This window comes from Mus musculus, chromosome 6 (assembly GCF_000001635.26).
Source record: "Mus musculus strain C57BL/6J chromosome 6, GRCm38.p6 C57BL/6J".
NCBI lineage: Eukaryota > Metazoa > Chordata > Mammalia > Rodentia > Muridae > Mus > Mus musculus.
Window position 1 is genome coordinate 59,697,965 of NC_000072.6, and position 8,307 is coordinate 59,706,271.

At 36.5% G+C, this 8,307-nt stretch overlaps 1 long non-coding RNA gene and 1 other non-coding gene across 2 annotated transcripts; one reads left to right on the forward strand and one right to left on the reverse strand.

Annotated features, from left to right (window-relative positions):
• The first annotated feature begins 202 nt into the window (after positions 1-202).
• On the forward strand, positions 203-7,939 carry Gm35195. Its single transcript, XR_377724.1, has 3 exons — positions 203-233; positions 437-538; positions 7,790-7,939. It is a non-coding gene; the product is annotated as a predicted gene, 35195 (long non-coding RNA).
• Gm22622 lies at positions 7,782-7,910 on the reverse strand. Its single transcript, XR_003956584.1, has one exon. It is a non-coding gene; the product is annotated as a small nucleolar RNA SNORA44 (small nucleolar RNA).
• Positions 7,940-8,307: the final 368 nt, after the last annotated feature.

Here is an 8,307-nt window from a genome sequence, read left to right on the forward strand (position 1 = left end):
TCCCCGTGACGTCAACTCGGCCGATGGGCTGCAGCCAATCAGGGAGTGACACGTCCGAGGCGAAGGAGAATGCTCCTTAAGAGGGACGGGGTTTCGTTTTCTCTCTCTCTTGCTTCTTGCTCTCTTGCTTCCTGCACCCTGGCTCCTGAAGATGTAAGAATAAAGCTTTGCCGCAGAAGATTCTGGTCTGTGGTGTTCTTCCTGGCCGGTCGTGAGAACGCGTCTAATAACAAGTAACATAGATTTGATTGCAAGGGGAGATATTATCTAGAAAGGATTTCTGACTTCAGAATGTGTCTCTGACTGACATTATCATTCTGGTAGGGAGGGTGGGGTGAAGTATTTGGATTTTAAAACTGGTGACAGATTTAACGAACTTAATTATTAGTGCAATTAAAGTGGCTGTCTCTTTTGACTTTTCTTCCATGAAATGCAGCAACTGGAACAAATATCACTGAAGAGATGTGGGAAGAATACATGAAGCTGACTCAGCAATCTAAAATCCCCACTGAAAATATTGAAAACATCTAAGAAACAGGTAAATTTAACTTGAAATTAGAGCAAATGATAAAGATTCTTGTTTTGCACCTTAGCAGTAAAAAAAAAAAATTACAAAAATATGAAGCCTATCCAATACTATTTTGAAATGTCTCCCTCTTTGTCCCACATCACAGATGCATACCCTAAATGGGATCCTTGATCTCACAAGCAGAAACATATTAATCACTATTCTTGGTTCTCTGGAAATAAATTTTGAGGTCGATTCAAGCTTGTAAACACAAAGTATTTACAATTGTCACTAAGGAATTTAGGTATATATTGAAAATCATTACTGTTTTATGTAGGATTAATTGCATTGATTCCAATATTGCAAAAGAGGTTTTAATTTAGTACCAAATGTACATCATGCAATGGAATTTATGAGGAGCTAATATCAAAGTCACATTATCAGCCTATCATGAATGAGAATATATTGTGCATTTCATAATGATTATATGAAACTCCTAAGGATATCAGATATTTCAATTACATTTCTATTGTATAGTTTATTTTGGGAAATAAACAAAACGAAACGAAACAAATCAAAACAAAACAAAACAACATCCTAAAGGGTCATGCTGAAGGCCAGCCTTGTCAGGTTAGGGTAAACTGAGGTGAGGGTATTGCATTGGCAATTCATCACTCAGCAGACTATCTCTGAGGGAGCAAAGTATGAATGATTCTGTTCAGCCAGCCATTTCTGTAACCTACAAGAGTCTATAGCAACTCTTTGGGGAATGGAGAGATCAACAAAAAGAAATAAAACTTGGAAAAGAATCACATTCACACACACACACACACACACACACACACACACACACACACACACAAACACACACATATACACACAAACCATCAGTGAATGAAGCATGACAACGCATTAAACTCAAGAAGAACGAAGACCAAAGTGTGGACACTTTTCCCCTTCTTAGAATTGGGAACAAAACACCCATGGAAGGAGTTACAGAGACAAAATTTGGAGCTGTGACGAAAGGATGGACCATCTAGACACTGCCATATCCGGGGATCCATCCCATAATCAGCTTCCAAACGCTGATACCATTGCACACACTAGCAAGATTTTGCTGAAAGGACCCAGATATAGCTCTCTCTTGTGAGACTATGCTGGGGCCTAGCAAACACAGAAGTGGATGCTCACAGTCAGCTATTGGATGGATCACAGTGCCCCCCATGGAGGAGCTAGAGAAAGTACTCAAGGAGCTAAAGGGATCTGCAACCCTATAGGTGGAACAACAATATGAACCAACCAGTACCCTGGAGCTCTTGTCTGTAGCTGCATATGTATCAAAAGATGGCCTATTTGGCCATCACCGGAAAAAGAGACCCATTGGACTTGCAAACTTTATATGCTCCAGTACAGGGGAACGCCAGGGCGAAAAAGGGGGAGTGGGTGGTTAGAGGAGTGGGGGGGGGTTGGGTATGGGAGACTTTGGGATAGCATTGGGAAATGTAAATGAGGAAAATACCTAATAAAAAAATTAACTCAAAAAAGAAAAGAAAGAAAAAAAGAAAAGGATTTAAGAAGTCTAAACTCATCAAGGTAGTGCCTTTTCCCAGATTGCTTAATAAAAGGGAGTAAACATTTTAAATGTAAATTTTACTTGGTACATTTTCATATTTGTTATATTTGTATATCAATAATAGAGATGAAACTTTTATTGAACTAAAAGGGTGAATTGTTGGGTTTGTTTTTTTGTGCTGTGTATTCAGATGTTGATTTATGTATCTTGACATCTGGTTGCAGTCAGGCCTACACTGTGGTCATCCATCTTTGGTCTCTATGATATATAGCAAACTGTTTTTCATCCCTTCTTATTGATTAAGAATAAATCTGATCATTTAATTACCTGAGCATAAGGGGGGAACTCCTGATACTAGTCAGGATGTCCAAGAAGGAGTGGGAAAAGAGTAGATACGGACCAGAGGGGAAAGAAGGCTTGGAGAGATCACCTGGAGAGAACAGGAGGGTTTTACCATGAGTTTGCTATGAGTGAGCAGCCATCAGGAAACACATGGACCCCGTAGCCTGTACAAGATGGCAAGTAACAAGGCATTTTTTTTTCTGGGTTTTACCTGTGTAGTCATGTTTGAATAGCTCAACACCTGAGTAATTTGAATTGCAATGTGTTGATAAAAATGCCTTGTCTTGAGCCCAGTATGGTTGCACACACCTTTAATCCCAGAATTTGGGAGGCAGAGGCAGGCAGATTACTGAGTTCTAGGCCAGCCTGGTCTACAAAGTGAATTCCAGGACAGCCAGGGTTATACAGAGAAACCTTGTATCGAAAAAACCAAAAAAGAAAAATAAAACAAAACAAAAACAAAAACAAACAAACAAAAAGCCTGGTCTATGGGTCTCATTTTCAGAAATTAAAATGGGCTAGAGTTGTCAGAAAATGCCTGAGATTTATATGGTGGCAAAAGCAACAGTAGAATCTTTCCTCAAATACTATTACACACATCCATGAAGCAACATGCATGCTTTAATGCACACACATACAGGCTCTTACATTTGAATACTTGGTCACTAGAGAGAGTTGCTGCTTGAGAGAGATTTGAAGGTTGGCCTTGTGGCAGTCGATGTGATCTTGTTGGAAGAAGTGCACTGGGAGTGAGGTTTGAGGTTTCTAATGCTAAAGGCATGTCCAGTGTCTCTTCCTGTTTCATGATGATTAGGATTTGGGACTCTGAATTCCTTCCCCAGAACTGACAGTGCCCATGCCATCCACCATGCTGATTATGACTAAATGTCTAAATCTGTAAGCTTACCTTCATAGGAGTTAGGTCTTCATGGTGTGTTTTACCAGCAACAGAATATTTTGTAAGACATGTCCATCATTGTTTCTTCTTGGAATTAAAAAAAAAAAAAAATGTCCAAATAAAGAAAATCAGACAAACCTTTTGTTGTTTTGGGTATTTGTTTTGTTTTTTGTTTAGTTGGTTTTGTTCTTTGAGGAAGTTGTCAAAGAGCATTAATCTGAAATGGAGAATCTTAAAAGTTAAAATAATCAACATGAGTAAAAACATATTTCTGATATCAATTGTGACCATAAAGGCTTTCAATTATCCAGACTTCTGTAGAGTGTGGATGCACCTACATTTGTGAGTTCAGCTCGGTATAATTGACATCATGCATAAAATCTAGATTTAATATTCACCCTAAAATTTTGTGTCATTGTTTGGAATCCTGTTATTTAACTATTTTTCATGTATCTCATTGAAAATATTGTGTGAAAGAAACATCCCATCAGAAAAAGTGAAGGCAATCCCCTTTCCTGTTTTTCAGCAACACCAGCACTTTTCTATGCAACCATTTTGGCCAGCAGGGAACACATATCTGCCATTGATAAGCAACACTTGGCTCAGATTCTTAAATCCCATAGAAGGAAATAAGTACCCAGACTGATATTATAGAAATTGAGAAGTAAATAACCTTTGTACTTTTTAAATCCCAGTTTCCCACTCACAGCAGTTAATTCTTTCTATAGCTTCAGTCCATCTGAAAGAAAAACAAACAAACAAACAAACAAACGGATTTTCTGCCTCTTCTAGCCCATTTTAATTTCTGAAGAAGAGACACAGAGACCAAGCATTTTTATTAACACACTGCAAGCCCACGTTAGGCAGGTTTTGAGCTATTCAAGCATGACTATAATTTAAGATTACTTAGAGAGAGATTGAGCCTAAATCTTCCTGAAGACAATAGGCACTAATGTAAGGAGCCCATATCCAGGTAGATGAGCACGTATGGGCAACAGTAATTGGATATCATGCAGAAGAACAAACGAAGTGTTGCTGATCTCTGATAATTAATAAATTCTTTATCTTATACCCTTCTATCTTTTACCCTTTTCCACTTTTTTTACACATACTACCCTCTATCAAGAGATCAGAGAGAAAATATATATAAGAAAGAGAGGGGGAGAGAGAGAGAGAGAGAGAGAGAGAGAGAGAGCCTGAGTCTCTTCTTGTTTCATCTTTGAGCAATACAATTAACAAACCATAATCAATAACACTGAATGACCAGGACTCAGGACTAACAATGAATAGACAACAGTCAACCCAGACTCTCAATAATCTAGAATTTTTATACTCCCTGTAAAGGTCTCTGGATTCCAAATATCACACAACAACAACAAAAACTATCTGAATCTGGCAAAATCACAATCCGGCTAAATGATAAGGGAAATAATAGTTTCTGTGGACACTCTGAAGCAGCCTCATACCTCTCATTAATTCAACGAATTCTTATAATATTTCTCTGTGTTTTAAAGAAATTAATATTCCAAAATTGTTATTACAGTGAAGTTGAGAGAAAAATGTGATATATTTCAGAGAAAATCTTTGGAATCTGAAAGGAGTATATGAGGGTAGCTAAGATCAAGATATACTATATATTTATATAAAAATTTTAAAATTGTATAATGCTCCCCCAAAAATACATTATAATCAAAAAATTTGTAAAATCGCCAATTCACGGTTTGAGATTTTTCAACTTGTTCTTAATTATCTCTTAGTGTTCACTGGCTTTCTTAGTCACTGTGGTATTGTTGTGAGCATGCCACCAAACCTGCTTGCCCTTCTTAACTTTTTTTTTCTGAATGTCAACAGTTCTGGAACATTTATCTTACACACCACTGAATTCTAATCCCATGGATTAAAACAAAGCAATGCCCAACACTCACAAATATTGCCAAAGAGTCTGCCAACCTGGTCTGATAAAAAAACAAAAGAGTGAATTAGCGCATTGTGCACACTGAAATGCTTTGAGATCCTCTTCAGTTCATCATTTCATAAGCAGCTGAACACCTATATTTTTCTACTTCAGAAGAAAACATATTCTGGAAGATTCTTCTACTGGCTGTAGCCCCTTGGGTTCCTGAAGCTGAGGAACCCTTAGTGGTAAAACGTTGGGCTTTGACGAAGTTATGTAGCAAGAAAGGTGGATGTGCTGAATTTATCACAGATTGAACTGACAATCAGAGTGATGTATGAACATATTGGTTCCATTATGACTTTTGTATTTAGAATAAAGCCACACTATTTATACAATTTTACCTCTTTCATGCTAGAATCTGAGTAATTTCTAAAAGGAAATTGGTACTAATGCTTTGCAACACAGTCTTTTGACATCTTATATGATTTTTTAAATTTATTGGAATGCATATAGTATGTAGATGTTAGAGACCATACTTTGAGAAAGCGAGCTTTTCACAGTCTCCCACCCTGACAAGCCAAATGGCCTTGTGCTAAGGAGCAGGTTGTCACTTCCTTCTCCCTGTTCCCTTCCTGGAACTTGAGGCTGTAAAAGCTGAATTATAGTCCCCCCTTCCTTATCTCTTTCTGACTCCCATGACATCCAAGGACATGAGTTAAGGTGCTGAGCTGGGCCTGACACCCAAAGCTGTTAAGGAGGATCCGAATTCAGGAGATAAGATGCAGAGTGCTGCCGCCAGGAGCCTGACTTTGGCCCTCGTGTCCCCTGATGTCCACTTCTTTGTTCTTTGTTAATTCCCCCTCAACGCCTCAACATGAATACATGTTTCCAATTAGACATTAGGCAGTTATAAGGTATAAAAAGAAAAACACAATAATGCTGTCACCGCATATATATAATTGTTTTCTATTACAATATTAAATATTTTTATTTCATTACTTAAACATTGATATCATACTTTTCTAACCTTAAATTTTCACTTATTTCATTTTATCATTTTATGTGTATGGGTGTTTGGTCTACATGTATAATATGTTTATGTAGTATCCACCAAGACAATATGACATTTCTCAGAAATGAAGTTACAGAAGATTATGTACCAACAAGTAGGTGTGGGGACTCAAATTCATATGCCCTGACTGATGAATTTAGTTCTTCATTATTATTAGTCTTCAGGGAAATTTAATACCATCTACCTAGCAGGCAAATCTGTGAGTACAATGGCAGTGAGGATGCTGATGTGTGAGGTTAAGTATTTTAACTAATATAGATTAATGATCATGGCATTTTATGTCAGGAAAAAAAGTTATTTGGGTAGAAGAAACAGTTTGTTGAAATGGGAGTCAATGAAGTCACTTGCTTCATTTTGTTGATTTGAAAAACAGTATCAATTAATGTTCTGAGCCCTAATTCCATCCACAAGTCTTGGTGCACACAGTAAGTCAGTCCATTCCCTACAGGAATAGTAGACTGAATAGATGATTAATGAAGTCATTTATGAACCAAAGAATAGCATCACAGAAGACAGGATCAAGACCTGGAATGTGTCTCACTTTCAGCAATATGTGTTTTCTTTAGGGACAAATAGATGTTTCATGATAAATTTGAGAAAAGGGATTGTTTATTGCTTAATATGTATAGTTTAGGGAAAATGAGAAGTGCCAACTACTCACAGTTTGGGCTGATAAAATTGAGAGGATTTATAGCTCAAAGTCCTGTGAGTAGCAATGGTTCAGGATGGTTGCATTATTTACATGTTCTGTAAGGAATGTGATCTTTTCTAACAGTGTCTTCAGTGGATAAATGGTCCATTGTGTCTAATGTTACAGGGTGTTTCTTCCTAAGAGAATGTCCCGGGACAAACAGGACTGATTCCATCCCTGGGATGTGGAGGTTGCTTGATAGAGTTTGTCATTTTCTAAACATCTACTTTTATCCAGCAATTGAGAGAGGCTTATATGGAATTGAGAAAAATCTGCTCCCCAGCAATATGGTGGGGAAATGCACTTATGAAAAAAAAATCTTGCTATGTGACACAAAACAAACAAAAATCAAAGAAATATTTAAGTACAGGTTTTGCTAATATTGATCAAATACAGGCATCGAGATGGTTTTTTTTACTTCATGTTTAGAGATAAGAAAATATTTCCTGGACTCAGTGATTTAATGTAGAAAAAATATTTTGATGTATGCTAGAAAATGGAATTAATATCAAAGAATTTTCAACATTATTTTAAGAATAGTATAATTAAAAACAGATATGAGATATATGAAACTTACATTATATGGGCTAAAAGTGTTATGCTTATAAATATGATTGAAAATTTCATATCTCATATAGTATTACTTTATATAAAATGATACATAATTTGTATATTATAAAATATCACAAACTATTATAATATAACAAATATAACCATATGATGAAAATCAGTGAAAAAAGACTGCATGAATTTGAAGGAGATTATGCATGGGCACAAACTCAGATTTATTTATTTTTTTTATATACAGGAAAGCTGAGTGGTAGCTGCAGGCTTTGTGCTGACCTGCACTGTCAAAGTCTCTCCATTACTCTGGCATGCATTTGAAGATCCCTTGGCTACAAGCAGCCACAGCCCTTGGAAACATGCTTACAAACTCAGATTTATATGGGGAAAGGGAAGTTTCAAAATAATGAAATTATATTAATTTCAAAACTAAACTATAAGTAAGTAAATAAATAAGAATGTCTACACCATGTTCTTTTGAAGGAAAATTTATTTATTCTTGTCCCAAGTGATTTATATATTGTGATACATTTTGTCTCCAACTCCACCATCCTCTTTGAAGCCCAGTTTCTTAATGATAGGAATTACTTCCAGAATCTGGCAGGAGCAGTGAGTATGTAAATCTTATATGGGAGAAAGATTTTTTTTTCTTGTTGTTTACTGCAACACAACAGTGCCCCTAGCATTTACTTTCATGACACACTGGTACAGGGATGTGTTTACTAACATATTTCAAGTATAATCATGATTGTGTGAAATCTA